Below are 17,231 nucleotides of genomic sequence, written 5' to 3' on the forward strand. Positions count from 1 at the left end.
CCGATTCACAGTTAGTCTTCCTATTGCTACTGAAAGCTAGGAGGAATCAGAGCAAAGGGCATAGGTGTTTGTGGCCACACATTTGCAGACAGATGTGGGCCTCCCACATTCCCGGCATCTGTACACTCGGGGAGGAGAGAAGAGGGGATGAGGATGGAGAAAGGGAGGGATGTCGGATTGCACAGCCTGGTCAAGGGCCAACTGTTTCTCCCTATGACATCAGGCTGGAGCCAGACCCCTCTGCTCCTTGACCGCTGCTTCCTTCTCTCCTTGGGGAGAACCATGAGCATGGGCCCTGCAGAGGCCTGGCCCTTGACAGATGGCACCGGCTGGTCCTGGAGCCAAGGGCTGGGGAGACGGAGTCTGGGTGATGCCCTTTGGCCCATTTCCAGCCATTCCTGGAGATTCAAGAAAACAAGGCATTAGTCTGGAGTGTTTCTTAATGAGAGCAAGGCAGCCAGATTGTTGGGTTTGAGACCCCCCAGGTCAGGGTCTGGGAAGGCACCTGAAATCATTAAGGACCTTTTCCTGGCTGAGGGGCCATGAACTGGAAACTTATCTCTCCAGAGGTGAAGAGGGAGGATGAAGGAGGTGAAGAGGTGAAGAGGGACACCTGGGAGGATGGATGGGGTGTGGGGTGGGTAACTATTAGCTTGTAAATTTGCTAACTTCACATTCTCACCTAGAATCATAATTTTATTTACTTACTTTTTAAGTTGAAAGTGACCTTAGCAATCACTCCCTCAACTTGCAGATGAGAAGACTAAGGCTCAGAGAGGGAAAGAGGCTTGTCCAGAGCTCCTGTCGACTCCCCTTGTCTCGCAAGCCTGGATTTTTTTTTCCCTTTTTTTTTCCTTATAACATTATTTTTTGAGGCTTAGAGCGCGTTCCAAGAAAAATATCAGGACACTGAAAAAAATTATCCATGCTATTCATTCACTCTCAACTCGGGGAAGCTGTTGGCTCTAATGACCTTTCCAAATTAATAAAATCTGTAAATGCTCAATTGTTTATTGCACACATTGAGTTACACCTCTAAATGGCTGGAGGGACTTGCACGCCCGCCTGGAATATTTAGCTCGAGGGCTCTGCAGCCAGCAGACATGCTATGTAGCCCAGGCAGGGGAGCTGTGGCCGGATTTCCTGACAAAGGAGGCAAGGCCTGTTGTCCTTCCCAGAGCCTCCAGGGGACAGCCCACGGTGTGCTCAGAGCCCGTGGCAGACAAAAAATGTTAGTGACAATCTCTGTCCAAGGCTCCTTTCAGAGATTTGGGGGGAGAGACAAACCTTCCTGACCTGAGTATAGAATAGTTCCCAAGCAAGTGCTTGATTGCTGCTGTGTGAGGTTCGGAGAAAGCAGAGGTGGGAGGTTCTGGAAGGCTTGTTGGAGGAGGCGGAATTTGATGTAAATCCACTAGAAAGGGTAGGATTAGGTCAGGTGGAGGCCACAGGAAAGGGCTTTCTAGTCAGGGAGCAAGGATGAGAATGAGCCCACGTGCCTCGGGGAGGAAGCAGGCACGGGGCATGGGGGTTGGGACTCCTGGGTGGAAGGAGGCCCCACTTTGGGGCGTGATGGTATTTGGACTCCAGGAAGTGGTCCCAAGAAGATCCTGTTCCTTATGCTCAGGCACCTCCATCTGTGACTACGTTGCACGAACACCGTGTTTACAAGCCATGGGTTCCCTGGCCCAGGGTCACACTGCCTAGTTTGCCCTTGAGTCCTGGTGACAGTCTCCCTGTCCGAGCTTGTGAACAGCACAGGCTATTTTGACTTCCAAGATGAAGTGGACAAAAGTCTTGTAGAGAAACGCTGTGTATGTTGTACTGTTACTGCAGGAGGATTTTTTAAAAATTGTGGTGAAGTATACATAACATAACATTTACCATGTTAACCATTTTTAAGTGTACAGGTTAGTGGCATTAAATATATTCACGTTGTTACACAACCATTGCCACCATCCATCCCTAGAACTTTTTCATCTTCCCAAAATTAAACATGAACTCCGCATTCCCCACCCCCTCCCCAGCTCCTGGTAACCTCTCTATTCTACTTTCTGTCTCTATGAATCTGAGTACCCTAGATACCCATATAAGTGGAATCATACAGCATTTGTCCTTTTGTGGCTGGCTTATTTCACTTAGCATAATGTCCTCAAGTTCATCCATGTTGTAGGATATGTCAGAATCTCCTTCCTTTTTAAGGCTGAATAACATTCCATCACATGCATAGACCATATTTTGTTTACCCATTCATCCCGTGGACACTTGGGTTGCTCCCATCTCCCGCCTACTGTGAGTAATGCTGCTATGAACATGGGTGTGTGAATATCTGTTTAAGTCCCTTGCAGGACGATTTTGAGCTTTAAAAAAAAAAGTGCTTCAGGCTTTCAAATTGCCAGGGGTGATCAACTGGCCCTCGCTGCTATCACTCCACGAGGAGCAGATGCCAGCTTGCTGCCCCCCGCATGTGAAGACTCTCCTGCCTTGAGCAGAGCTCTTCATTACCCTCTGCCAGGGACACAGATTGAAGGCTGGACTCTGTGTGCACGTGGCCTTTCCCCACGCCACACTAAGCTGCTTCAGTCTGCGTGCTAGCCAATGTCAAGGCCTCTTTGCCTTCACTTCTTATCCTGAAACACATCAGTCATGTTGAATTTGTCCCTCGCTGAGGTAGCAAGTGCTTTGCACTCTTGCTTGGTAGGTTCTTTCTCTTACCTTCTAAAATGTATTTAGCCACGATTGTAAAAGCCAAGGGAAATCACTCAGGCACAGTTCTCCCTTCTCGTCCTGTATCCTCACCACCCCCACCCTCTCCAAAAATCTCCATATGCTGCTGAAGAACTAAAGGGCATCCTGTCTTGAAGCATCACTACCTCTGGGCATTAATTGGCTCTACAGATCCCAAACTCACCTAAAACACATTAAAGTGATGGTGTGCTCAGGCAGAAAGGCAGGAGAACTCACAGTTCAGGTTGACATTGTCATTAACTCAAGTCTTTGGTGTCAACTCCCTCCCGCACCAAATGTCCTGCCTGGCCTTACAGTCAACCTCCGAAATGCATTTTCTGGCCTTTGTTGGTTTGTGTCAGCTCTTGAACATTATTTAAATGTAGTTTGGGGCCCATGCATGCAATTACCATTGTGTTATTATTCAGAACCAGATTGTTAAGATTCAGGCAGCTGTACAAGGAGATGCCCTGTGCTGTGAGGTCCAATTTAGGAGGGCCTTCTGAGCTGGCGCGAGGGGTTGCTAGGCAACCCCATGCTACAGAAGAGGAGGCCTCACTCCGGAGTGGGAAGAAGCCCAGCGCCTTCAGGGAATTGGAGGCAGTGGTCAATCTGAGACTGGCATGGCGCCGGCGAGGGGGAGGGAGGCGACATGGGCTGAACCCATGGCCGGAGGAGGGGGGATCTTGCCAGGGACGCCCCCCCAACTAGCACACGTTGTTCCTGGGAGGGGAGAGTGCTGCTGGGAGTGAGAATGCAGAGAAGGTGCAGAAGCCAGAGGTCGGCCATGAAACAGCTGAAGGATACCCAGAGCAGATGCTAATATGTTTCTCCATCCCTTTCTTCTCTTTGCAGGAAATGAGCAGGTTTGCCGGAAAACTGCTGGCCTGAAATTTAAGAAGAAGGCATCGTTGCTTGTGAGTCTGAATTTTGCTTTCTTAGGTCTGTGGTTTGACAATGTTCCTGGGAAGTGGGTGGGTTTCCCTGTTTGGGGCAGGGAGCATGACCTTGACGGAGTCGGGCTTTCGGTTCTTCTGGAAGGTGCCTCTGGCTGGGTGGGGCTGGATCCAGGGATGTAAGGCTGTGAAGGTGCATGGTTTGAACCCTGGCTCTGCCCTCTGAGTGGAGGGTGCACCCACTGGCTCATGAAAGAGAGTCGCTCCCTTGTGGTTGATTGGTGTGCGAGGAAAGCAGGACTCCTCTGGTATGAGGATGATGTGCACTTTTTTTGTAACCCTGGGGCCACAGACAGTTTGTACAATTCCAGGTTTGCTGCTAGGGTGACCTTATTTAGAACAGTAGATTCTCATATAGGCCATTTAACAGTGTGTTAAACTAAGAGCAGTCATATGACCCAATCCATTACTCAATCTGAGAATATTATTAATTCACCAGGCACCTGGCACTACAAAAGAAGCAGCAGGTTCAGGCTCTGTTTTGGAGGAGCTGTCAGTCCAGTGTGGGAAGAGAAGACATCTGCACATGAGACCATGAAAGAACTTTATGAGAGGGCATACGTCCTGCTCTGGCCCGTATTGCACAGGCAGAAATGCTGGTGATGAGAGTGGTTAGGGGAGGCTTCCTGGGGAAAGAGAGACGTGAGCTGGGCTGATGGAGGAGGGAGGCTGTTCCAGGGCGAAAAGAACAAGGCACAGGTGCCAGGATGGGAACACCCAGTGGCTCACATGGAGGATGTCATAGACATGGGTCTAATGAGGGAGGGGAGGAAACACTGGTGACACTGGGCAGGGCCAGGTGGTACAGGGCTTGAAATGGCTTCATGAATTCCACGAAGAATCACGATGGAGTAAAGTGTCCCTCATCTATGTAAGTAAAATTAAGTTTCTGCCAGTTTATGACTCATTATGTGAAAATGGCCATATGGATTTTGCAACAAGTTTGAGGTTGTATTTGAGATTAATATATACACTGTATAGATTACAGGAAATTCACATTGGGCATACTCCTTGTATCTCAGTGAGAGAAAGAGAGAGAGAGACAGGGAGATACAGCCTTCTCCAGACAGCTGCAACTAAGGATCATGAGATCAGTGATGGGGACATACTCTAAGCTCCAGGTGGACAGTCACCAGGACAGTGCTCCCCATGTCCACTTGCTTTTCCCTGGAGCTGCTTTTCACACAGCTCTAGGTACTATGCCCAGGATGAGGAGCAGCTGGGGTTTATTTATTTAACAAAGGTTAATTAATTATTTGTTCCAAGCAAGCAGGAGAAGCTTGCTTGTTCTAAATGTCAAGAACAACATCCAGTATTTATGTAGCCTTGCCAATTTGCAGCACGCTTGACAGTACTGCCTCATCTGAGCCTCACAAAGCCTCCGTCAGGTAGTGCCATTTTGCAGATGAGGAAACTGAAGCTCGGAGTAGTTAAATATTTTGTTCGAGTTTGCTCAGCTGGTAGAGCTGATGTTCACGCTGACTTTCCACTGCACGTCACTGGATGTCTGATTATGGAGCAGGCCTTCTGGGTCTGCCCCTGCCTCCTGCTCATTCGTCCTGGGGAAGGAGAGTGCTGTGCGGTCCCACCGGGTCTGGCTATGGGAACTCTGTTGTGGATGGTCACCATTTTGCTGTGCAGCCTTTCATGGGATATATGATATCAGACTGGTGGTTTTGACTGGGCAGGAAAATGGTTATGGTTCTGCCCTCAAAGACAAAGGCTCACGTGTGCTTCTATCACCAGGGACAATCCTCTGGAAAGATGCAGGAGGGCTGCATTTGGAGCCATTGGTGACTGACTTAGGTTGGGTTCCCTAGAAGCAGAGCCTGAGACAAGGATTCAGGTGCACATGATGTAGCAAAAGAGAGCATTAGGGAAAGATTGTAAGGGAGAGGGAAGCAGGGTCAGGAAGGAGGAGCTGAGCAAAGATGTGTCAAGGCAAGTCTCTTCTTGGCTGGGTGCCCAGCAGGAAAAAGGGTCTGAGTGGGGCATTGGTCACATTCACTACCCTGCCATGAGCATCACTGCTGTGAAGACAGCCAAATGTAGTTTTCACCTAACCTGGCAGTAATTTTCATTGCATTGTAAGAGTACAGGCATTAAAATAGAAATCAATGGTGTCAAAGTCTGTCTTCACTGAAATAACTATGTGCTTTTTAAAAGTATAATTTTATTCTTAATAGGTAATACAGTTCCATGGCCCTACATGCAAAAGTACCAAAAAGTATACTGTGAAAAATCTCCTTCTCACCTCTGTCCCCAAGCAGTCCAGCTCCTCCCCTGGTGACAACCAATATTACCCAGATTTGGGGTTACTTGCCGATGATAGTCTACACATATTGACAATGGTGTGGTTTAGATTTCAAAGTTTTGGTGAGTCTGATTGCAGTACAGTAAGACACCACCTACTTGGTCCTCAAGAATCAGTAAGACTGGGTCTATTCCAGAACGGGTTGAGCTGAAATGTACCTTTTATTTGGAGAGAGAGCAGTTCACCAAGTCAGCTCTCAGTGGAATGTTCAAAAGGCATAAAACCTTTATAAACATTTCCAAACTCCTTAGAGTTACTGTATAAACAATTGATATAAGAATTGCAAATTATTATTATTTCCTCATTAAAGCAAATCACCTATAAAAGAGCTTGAGATGCTGTGCTACAGTCCTTGAAATTTCCAAATATTTTAAATAATTTAAAATTTCACGAAATTCACTAATTCAAATCATTGCCGTCTCACTGCATTTATCATCTAATGTCATTTGCGTATCGTTCGATAGTTCACTGAAATGTGTATTGTTTCCAAAGTGTGTTTAGATATACTGCAGTGTCAGCACCTTGTGAATTCTCATTGTGGTTTCCTTTTATGAAATGACTTCACTGTGTAATTTGGAGATACTTTCTCAACATAGGAGCTGGTCAGCGATGGCGTGGGCTCCTTTGTTGGTGAGCTCCCTGTCCTAGGAGGTGTTGAAAGAGCAGTCTGTCAGCAAAGTTACGAAGGGAGTCTACCGTACGTGACGGGCAGGTTTAGAAGACTTTTAAGTTGCTGTCATAGCTGCGTCTGGTTTATGTGGCTTCGTTATCATTATTACCTTTATAGGCCATTTACCTCGCTTGAAATGCAGGCTATCGGGCTCACGCTGCACACTTACCTTCCGAATTTTGGTTCCACAGGTTTTGTCTAATGCCTATAAATGTCCAAGTAGAACTTATTTTGTCATCTCATAGGCCTGGCGTGTATGTTTTCCTCTTTTCCACTCTCCATCGTGTTTACACTCTCTCTCGGGTCGCAAGAAAACCCTCTAACTTGTGCGTGACGTGTTCAAGCCCCAAGACAGATCTTGCTGGCACACCCACGAGGCAGTAAAAAAAACCTCATTTCCGTCCAAGAAATAGAATCATTATCTTGATTGAAATAATATCTTTCCTCAACCTGCAGCCAGATAAAGGATCAAATTGGTGGAGTTTCCTTATCACTGCACAGAGTTTGCAGGGCCCAGAATAATGGCCTGTGAGCTGCTGCTGGGGCGAGTTTTATAAGGCAGAGCCCGCATCTCCTGGGCTGATTTGTCTTATATGATGTCTGGCGCCATGTAAAATAATTCCATTGATGACACATATTAAACGGAGAAAGTAGTGTAGAGCCTAGAACAGTGAGAGCAATATATGCAACTACTGCTATGATTATGGTGGTAGGTTTTCACTAGGCAACATCTAATATGTATGGGCAGTTACAGGAGTGACTGAAAGCTGTAGATGTTTTAGGATGTAGACTTTTAGGATGTGACTGTCCTAGCATCCTATGTTCACTAAGCCTTAGCTTCCCAGGACTGCAGTCAGAGTAAGGGGGTGACTGGGTCCTAGTTTGGGGTGAACAGCCAGAGGCCAGAAAAGCAACATCTTTGGGAAGGAAAATGAAAGAGCTGTGGGCAAGGAGGCAGGGGTTCTGGGTTCCAGCCCAGATCCACCACTGTCACCACGCAGATGGGGCTTTGGGGTTCCAGCCTGCCTACTGTTCAGAGAGGGTTACACGGAGGTGTCAGGAGAAGGAGGTGAGGCGATGTTTGTGCAAAGTCCAGGATACTAGCTGCACTCTCAGTCTTCCCTGTTCCCCGTCCACTGAGAGGGGAGGCTCTGCTATATCCCAGGCATTTTTGAGTGCTTACTCTAAGACAGGCATATTATAACGATGCTACATGTATTAACTCAACCCTCACAACAATCTTATGCATTAGAAACTTGTATCATCTGCCTTTTACAGGTGAGAAGGAGCAGAGAGTTTCAGTAACTTGCCCAGGGTCACACAGCCGGTCAGTGGTGGAGCTGGGATTTAAAGCCGAGCAGTCTGGTTGGAGGTCTTGAAAATTTAAAATAGACTACATCAGGACTAAATAATACAGTTCAAACATCTGGGGCTTTTTACCAAGCCTTAATCTATAATCCTGTGATAGGGAGAAATAATCATAATAATAGTGATGATGATGGTATCTTTGTAATGTGCCAGGAGACCTAAAGGTGGTTCCTGTGGCAGAGGTGGGACATTGAATGAAATTCTAGCCAAGGTTTCTGATCTTGGGCACCTGGAAGCTCAGATCCTTTCTTGGCTTGGGATCCTGCAAAGCTGTCCTCAGCTGCACGCACACTGTAGAGCACCAAGGTATGCAGGACTTGCCCCCACTGACTTGGCCTCTGTCTGGTCCATTCCCCCATCTTCCTGGAGAGCCCTCCCAGGCCCTGGGGGCCATGCTGTCTGCCAAGACTTCTGCAGAGAAGGAAACCATCCCCCTACACCCTGCCCCACTCCTGCTTAACTCCCTCTCTCCCCAAGCACATCGTAAGTGAAAAAGCCTGTATCTTCAGAATCTTGTTTTCAGAGGAGTGCTGGCCTGCCGGTGAGCGTTCCTGATTACCATGGTAATCACCAGCCGAATGGAGTGATTTTATAATACATTTCCATCAGAAATATGAACAGGTGTGCAGGGGAAATCAACATTTATCAACAAGATAGGTCTTGGGAGATTAATAGTGAATTTCGGATTGCTCAAGGAAACAAAAGGAAGAAAGGAAGAATTCATACTTTTGCTTGCAGTCAAGGTCCTTCCAGCCTTACCTCTGACCATTTCCCACCCCATCTCACTCCCACCCCCACCTCTGAGCTTTTCACTCACAGTTCTCCTTGCCCTTCCCTCTCCTCTCTCCTTTCCACTGCTTAACCATCTGTCAAAGCCCAGCTCCTCCAGGAAGCCCTCCTTGGTTCACTGAGTCTCCAGGAATCTCTGCCTTCTCTGATACTTTGCAGCCCCCGCACTGGGCCTGTGCAGTCTCCCTCACTCCCAGCCAGCTAGGAGGACCCCTGAGGGACCTGTATTCATCTACTTTGCAACCCAGGCCACCAGGCACAGACCCTGCTTAGCCAGCTCTTATCAGCTGGGGGCTCTGGTCCCACCCACAGTCCTCAAGGACGATGAGCTTCCACTGAGCTAAGAACCTCACTGTATCCCTCAGGGCCCGATTATAAACACCACCATGTTACCTCTCAGTGACTCTAGAGCTCAGAGTGCTGAAATCCAGGTTTGTTTGTTCCTGGGAGATTAAAGGAATTCATTTGCATTGTGGTACTCCTTCCAGAGATGAAGGCTGCAGTGGGGAATCCAAGGAAACATGCAAAGCAGTTCGACTGCTAAGCCTCAGGGCCCCAGAGTCATCACTCCCCTCACCCCCTTCAAAATCAGTTCTGGCCCTGGATATGGGAAACCACACTCTTGGGACCAGGAGGGGCCTTCCCGCTCTGCTCGAGGCCACCCTGGGCTCCAAGAGGATGGGGGGCTCTAGTGCTGGGTAGGGCCGAGGAAGGGGCAGCCTTGTGCACCCGGCCCTGGGCCTTTGTCCTGGGCCCGCAATTGTCTCTGACACAGCACATCAGAGTTTGTCACGGTGTGAGCAGGAGACCAGAGGGACTTGACAGAGGCCTCGGCATGAAAGGCCTTCTTCACTTTCAGGCAAGACAATGCATCAGAGGAGTCGCCAGGCCCGCTCTGACAGCGCGAGAGGCATTAGCTAATATTTTGATTTTAATAGAATGAATGATAAAGAGCCTGCGTGTCTCTCGGAACTAACTTTGAAGAACGGCTTCTGCCACACGTTCCTCTAGTTGAATCAGGCTCCTAAAGAGTTGATAACAAAAGGTTTAACCAAACAAACAAACAAAAAAGGCATTCCTCCACCAACTTTTCTCTCTTTTAATTCCCTTCTTATAATGCTTCTCAGTTAGCAGTAACTTATGAAAAAATGAAATAAAGTTGGAACAGGAAGCCGTGAGCCTCAGAAGAAGGCTGAAGTGGCAGCCCTTGCTTTTGTTCTGCGACGTGAGTGGCTTCGTGGTGGGTCCCCTCACTGAGCGTGGTAACGGGGCCTCAAGGGCAGACACACACCTGACATGTCTGTGCGGGAGGGCCTGGCCTCCCTCCACAGGTGTCTGCACGAGGCAGGGACTGGCGGGAAGCGGGTGGCAGACTCAAAGTGAGCAATTTGAAGAGAGTTGAGTCCAAAGGCCAGCACAGGACGTAGGAAACCCACAGGGCCCAGTGCAGGGCCCCAGGGCTATGGACACGGGGAGCGGGGAGCGGGAGCCGTTACCCCTCTGGGGCTGAAGGGGCAAGGGGAGAGAGGCTGCTGAAAGCAGAGGGAGCCAGGGTGCTGTGGTGGGGACCACCCTGCCTGGGCTGTGACCTGAGGTGCCCCGGAAGACAGAGAGACAAGGCATTAAGACCCAACCTCCCTCTCTCCCTCCCTGCAGGCTCCTCCGGGGCCTCCATTGGCTGAGCCAACAGGAAGGAGGGCAGAGGGCAAGGGGCCATTGCTCTGGTCTGTGGGGTCAGCCTCCGGGGACAGAGCCAAGTGAGAGGCGCAGAGTGAGCCTGGAGGGGCAACTGGGGACAGCAGCACAGCGCCTCTGCCCACGTGGCAGGCCGGGGGCAAAGGAGGAGGCCCAGCATCCTTGTCAAGGCAGACCTGGTCTTAGGGCCCATTTCAGGGCCTCCAGGAAAGTCCTCAGCCTATTCTCCGGGGACCACCATTCTTTTCACCAGAACTATACTGTCACAGCGGGTTCCTCTGGGAGAGGAAAGCTGGGGCCATGCTGAATTCACACTGAAATGCCATCTGATCCCTCACTAGAAGGGGCTCCAGTAAGGTGCCAAGAGAGCCACCAGGAGTGGGCCCCAAAGGAGATGCCAGCCGAAGAAAAGTGAGGGTCAGGGTCAGGGCAAGAACACAGAGAGAGGCTCAGTCCGCCGAGGCTAGCCCGGGACAGTGCCTGTCCGGGGTCACAGTCCTGCGGGAGGGCACTGTGGCTCTCGGAGCTGCAGGCAGCTCTCAGCGCTGCTCCCTGCAGAGCTCACGGTGATCCTGCCTTTTGCATGGCCCGCCAGCATAACCTGTTTCAACTGTCTAACAACCCAGGAGGTGGGTATGACCCTACAGAGGAGGAGCGCAGACAGAGAGGAAAAGCACTGGCTCAAGGCCACATTGAACCCAGATGGCTTGATTTCCGAACTGCCCCCTGGCCTGCCGCCTGCCCGGGGTCTCCTGGCAGAGGAGGGTCTGCACCTGCAGAGAAGGGAACATCATTCAAATGTTGGAACATACATTTAAAATTGTTTTATTTGGAAATAATTTCAAATTAAAGAAAAGCTGCAAAAAATAAAAAATAATACAAAGAAGACCCTTACATCTTTATATTCTAGAATCATCTATTGTTAAAATTTTACCCCATTTCCTTTATCATCTGTGCTGTCTCTTTCTATCATTCTCTCTTTCTCACACACACACACACACACACACACACACACATTTTGTCTGAACCACTTGAGGGTGTTACCCCTAAATACTTTAGTATGTGTTTCCTAAGAATAGGCATATTCCCCGGCATAACCATAGTATTAGTTGATCAATGCATGTAGCATTAATGCATACTTTTATTTAATTACCACTCTACGTGGTGTGTTCCAACTTCATCAGTTAACCTTTGGATGTTCTTTATGGCATATCCCTCTCCACCGAGGATTCCGTCTAGGGCCGGGTGTTGAATTTAGTTGTTATGTCTCTTTGGCCTTCTTTAATCTGGGACATTTTCACAGCCTTTCTTTGTCTTTTAGGGCTCTGAGATTTGTAAAGAATACAAATGCCCCCTTATTTTTCATTAAATGTTCCTCATTTGGGGTTTGTCTGATGTTTCCTTGTCATTAGATTCAGGTTATACATTCTTGGCAGAATCCTGCCTGGACAACCTTGGGTTCTTCTCAGGCAATCACACCAGGAGGCACTCACTGGTCCTCACTGGTGATTTAATCTTGATCTCCCGGTCAAGGTATTGCCAATTTCTCCACTATATGAGGATTGTCTTTTTTCTCCCTTATAACTAGTATGCAGTCTATGGGGAGACACTTTTAAGTACCCTGCTTTTCATTGATTTCCCCCGAGATGTAGTACCCATTGATGACTCTTGCCTGATCCAATTGTTAACACGATGGTTGCTGCAAATCGATGCTTTTCCAGCTCCAGCATTACCTCCATATTTACCAGTTGGCCCTTGGCATTCTACTGTAGCAGTAGAATTTATTTGTATTGCAAGCAGTATATATTTACTATTGTAAGCAATAAAATGTATTTATTTGTCCATATCATGAATTTCTGTTTTTCCAAGAGTTTATTATTTCTCACTGTACTCAATTATTTTGGCGATTAAATTACCCCAGAGTTGACCCATAGGAGCCCCTCTAAGCTAACTCCTGTGATATTTTGATATGCCACCATCCCTGTTACGGAGCACTTTCTTACTTTCTGGCATAACAAGAGGTTCCAGGCTCGTCTTGTACTTGCCTGGTGCTAGGCTGGAAATCAGTCATTTCTCTGAGAAACCCTGCTTCCTTTTAGCGGGGAATGGTATTAGAGACCAAGATCTGGGCTCTGGGTATGCTCATTGCTGCTGAGTGTCTTTGCTTCTTGGCCCCTTCAAGGGCCAGAACTAGGAAATACATGTATGTATAAACACATATACATAACTTTCGTAATACATATACATGTATACACACGTGCACATAAACATGCATATACATTTACATATTCATATGTGAGAGATTATGAGTCCACACCAGTACTTCCAAATCCAATCCACCTCCACAGGGTTGCTTCTTGTCTTCCCCCATACCATATTTATGCCTTTCTTTCACAGTGAAAACCCAGGTTCCCCAAACCATCAACACATTCACTCATTTGCTTAATCCTATATTACATCTAAAATAGTGTCGGAATTGCTTCACCCACACTGCTACAATCAACAAACCTTCTTCCCTCACTCTAACCCGCCTTTGCTGTGTTCATAAGTAACTTGGATTAGTCCTTCCTTCCTTTTTTCTTTTCCTGCTCTTCAATGTGGTTATAATATTTATTTGAAATACAGTTAGGTTCATTTTTTTTTTCAGTTTTCTTTCAATTTTAGGGATTTTTCCTTCCCATGCTTATTGATTTAATTTTATATTTTAATGGGTTGAATTTTTTTTTATCTTTTTTTTGTGGCTGTGCTGTGCAGCATGCAGGATCTTCACTCCCTGAGCAGGGATTGAACCTGTGCGCCCGGCAGTGGAAGCATGGAGTCCTAACCACTGGACCACCAGGGAATTCCCTAGGTTGAATATTAACACACTTTCAAAAGTCAGAACTATACAAAAAGGTATACTAAGAGAACACTCTCTCCTGTGTTCCTTCTATCCCATCCACCTCTTGTAGGTAACCAACTTAATTGTTTGATGCTTACACTTCTATTGCTTTTTGTAAAAACTAGCACATTTTTATATATGTTTTAAAATTTTCCCCTCTTTTTCACATAAAAGATAGCATATTATATACGGTTTTTAAATACTTTCCTTTATGCATTCAGTCTCCTGGAAAACACTCCATACCATTCATAGAGGTCTTCCTCATTGTTTTTTATAGCTGCATAGTACTCTGTGTATGCATACCATAGTTTATCCAACCACTCTCCTATGCATGACCATAAAATGATATAAATAATGCTGCAAAGCTTTTGCATGTGTTTTATATGCTTGGAAGTGTAGCTTCAGGGTAAATTTCTAGGAATGGGATTACTGGATTAAAGAGCAAATGTGTATGGAGTTTTGTAAGATATTTCCAGATACCCCTCCATGGCATTTTACCAGTTTGCATTCCTTCCTGTTTCTTCATAACCTTGCCAAAGAAGGTATTGTCAAGTTTTGAAACTTTTGCCAATCTCATGAGTATGAAATGGTATCTCAGTGTAGTTTTCATTTGCATTTCTCTTATTTTGGTGAGGTTGAACATTTTTTCACATATTTAAGGCTAATTTTTATATTCCTTTTGAAATAATCCATTCTTTTGCCCATTTTTCTATTGCCCACTTTTCTATTGGGTTTTTGGTTATTTGTCCCTCAATTCTTAACAGTTTTTTTTAATATACTAGTGATATTAAACCTTTATCTATGATATATATGGCAAATATTTTCTCCTAGTTTATCATTCCCCTTTGATTTCACGTATGGTGTTTGCCATATAATTTAAAAATTTTTATATAGTAAAATTCATCTATCTCTTATAGCCTCTGGATTTTCAGTCATGGTTGGAAAGTCTTCCCCTACACCCATGTGGAAACGTCGTTTTTGACGGCTATGTAATATTTCACTGCAAAGATAAACCATCCTTTTTATATAGATTGTAAGATGAATTGGAGTTCCTAGACAGATGGGGCAGAGGGCAGAAGATTGCAGAGGGGGAGCAGCTTGAAGGTTGGAGGTGTGAAAGCCTTGCACCCTGTTGGTTTTGGGATGGGGACAGAGGAAAAGTGGCCCCTGTCCTGCAGCGATGGGTACTCATGCAAGGAATCAAATCTCACCCTCATGGCACAGTGTCAGGACCCACAAAGGAGTGCTGTGGGGGCATCAGAGGACTGGCAGGTCCTTTGGGCTGGGTGCAGGGACATTGGGGCAGGGCTGGGACCAGGGTGGGGCAAGTGAGGCACACTGGGCAAATGTAAGGAGGCCTCACTCTCAGGGTGGTGCAAGTGCAGGACTGGCACGTGGGAGAGAGGGCCTCCTTAAATTTTGTTCCCTGGGCACCTCACTTGCCTCCCCTGGTCCTTGCCCTCCTTTGGGGAGAAGCAGGACTTGAACTGGGCCTGAGGAAAAGTGGAGGTAAATGAATGGGGCTGGGGAAGTACTGTCGGCCTTGGCTGAGCCTGTAAGAGTAGCATGTTCTGTCCATCAGAGGACTGGCTAAATCGGAAAGTGGCATGGGCTGGAAAGGTGGGATGGGGAGGAGTCTGGATTTCATGCAAGTTCTGGGAAGCCACTGCAGGACTTTAAGAAATTTGAGAAATTCTGCCAAATTGGGGGAAACAGGGCTGATAATAGTCTCTTCCAAGAGTTGATGTGAAAATTATATAAGACAATCCACACAGGGGCTGGTGTAGAGTAGAAGCTCAATAAGCACGAGTTTCCTGTGCTTTGAGGGCATCGACTGACCTTCTTAATCAACTTTCTAGTCTAATGCCCTTGACACACTGGGACTGTTCAAATCACAATGTAGGAGTTGAAACTTATAATAAACAAATCTTGAAGGACACTAACTGTTCACACACCTTGGGAAGAGGAAGACGGCATTGTTCAAGGGCTACCACGGAGGCAGCTTCAAGGCATCCACTTTACAGAAATGGAAACTCAGTTCCAGCAAGGGTCTCACAGTGTGTTAATGGCTCACGGTGGGTTAATGTTTGTGATCCCAGAAGTCGCCTCGAGAGAGACACGGACGCTCACTCCCACCCTGCCCTCTGCCCAGCCTCCCCCAGCCCTAGAAAGCACGGGGGCTTATGTGCCAGAGGCTTTCCCAACAGCTTTGCCAAGTGTTTCCTCCCTGAACCGTGCTGACCCTGAAGGGAGAAAAAGCAAAAGGCTAGAAGGAGGCAAAAGACAGGGCTGGGAGAGAGCAGCCTGCCCCACTGCCCTCTCCACCACCAGGCCACAGCCCTGGGGGAGGGGCTGCCAAAGGACCCCAGGTCTGTCATTTCCCTCCTCTTCCCGGCATCAGAAGAGGCCCAGTGAAGCCCATTCCCCGCGGCCCCATGTGTCCTGTCAATCAAGTGTGTGGGAAAAATAATAAGTCTGCAGCCCCGTGGCCGGAGTTCAGCCTTCAGACCTCGCTTATCTGCTCTCCCCCGGGCTCCTGCTGATTGAGGCCAGGAGGTTGGCTGAATCTCCCAGACCACATTTGAGGAGGGAGGGCATGCGGATGCTGGTCCCCACTCCCACCTCTCACACCAGCAGGGCCTTCCCCTCCCGCGCCTGTCAGTGCTAAAGCTCTCCCCGAGAGATCTAAACCATCCTGGAGTGGAGGCCCACCAGCCCTTCTTCCTGCTCTGCCAGGCTCGTGGAAGTGGCCACCCAATGACCTGCATCGTGGTACTTAAGGAAAGCCCCCACTTCAGCCTCATCTTCCCACCAGCGGGCTGCTTCAAGTCCATCCCGAAAGCTTCTTCAGCCTCTGTCCCTGGCCCGAAGCCTGTCTGTCCTTAGTGGCCCAACCCAGCACCACATCTTCCCAGATGCCTTTCTCTGCTCCGGTCAGAATGCCCTTCCCCTCTGCCTGCAGCCTGCACACATAGGTTTAGCGTCTTGGGCAGGCCTTGCCATGTCTGTCTTTCATCACAGGTGGTTGTGAAGGGACTGTCTGCCCCTTTCAGTATGAACTGCCTGAGAGTCAGGGATATTTCTCAATCAGCTTTGAATCCGCCCCCTGCCAAATGCTGGACACAGAGCATTAGTGTTGATTGAGTCGCTGAAATGCGAGTGGAAAGACCAGTCTTTAAAGACAGGAAGGATTAAGCCTGAACTCTGGCCGGACATTTGTTGAGTGACCTTGGAGAAGCCACTTAACCTGTCTGAGCCTCTACTTGCTCATCCATTCAATGGGACGATCACATGTGCCTCGCAGGGCCCTTGCACCGACAGAGTGAGCAGTGTGCCCAGCACAGAACCTGACCCCCGGCAGGCACATGTCCCTTCACTCACAGGCATTTACCACGTGCCTTCTGTGTGCCAGGCTGCAGGGCAGCCAGAGGGCGACAGTGAAGACGTGAGTGCACGTCTGCAAAGTGAGGTTGAGCGCCCACTCTGTCCAGGTTGTGCTGGGCCTGGTATACCAGCAGGCACTCCCATTGTGAGGACAGTGGGTTTTCTAGGCCTTTCCAACCAAACGGTTGCTGAGACCAGCTCCCAGAAGGATGATTTCTGGGGTATTCCTGACAGAGTAGAGCGCCTGGCCTAGGTGAGGAAGTGAGGGCTGAGAGGGAGAGGGGAATTCAAAAGAAACAGAGGGCCGGGTTCCTGATCTCAAAGAGCTCGTGACGTGTCACACCCAGGGCTCTCCAGGAGGGAGTGAGATGGCCAAAGCAGTCCTGGGTTCCTTCTTTGGGGAAACCAGGTGTCGGCCAGCCTGGGGTAGAAGCCAGGAGACCGGCT

At 48.1% G+C, this 17,231-nt stretch overlaps 1 protein-coding gene across 3 annotated transcripts in view; it reads left to right on the forward strand.

Moving 5' to 3' along the window:
• Positions 1-17,231, forward strand: part of ZBTB7C (zinc finger and BTB domain containing 7C) — a 381,593-nt gene that overhangs the window by 229,217 nt on the left and 135,145 nt on the right. For 2 of the 3 annotated variants that reach the window (XM_061170003.1, XM_061170004.1), the window contains exon 3: positions 3,583-3,644. The gene's annotated coding sequence lies outside the window, so the exon portion shown is untranslated. The other variant, XM_061170005.1, reaches the window with a different exon arrangement.

Source organism: Eubalaena glacialis, chromosome 15 (genome assembly GCF_028564815.1).
Source record: "Eubalaena glacialis isolate mEubGla1 chromosome 15, mEubGla1.1.hap2.+ XY, whole genome shotgun sequence".
Taxonomy (NCBI): Eukaryota; Metazoa; Chordata; class Mammalia; order Artiodactyla; family Balaenidae; genus Eubalaena; species Eubalaena glacialis.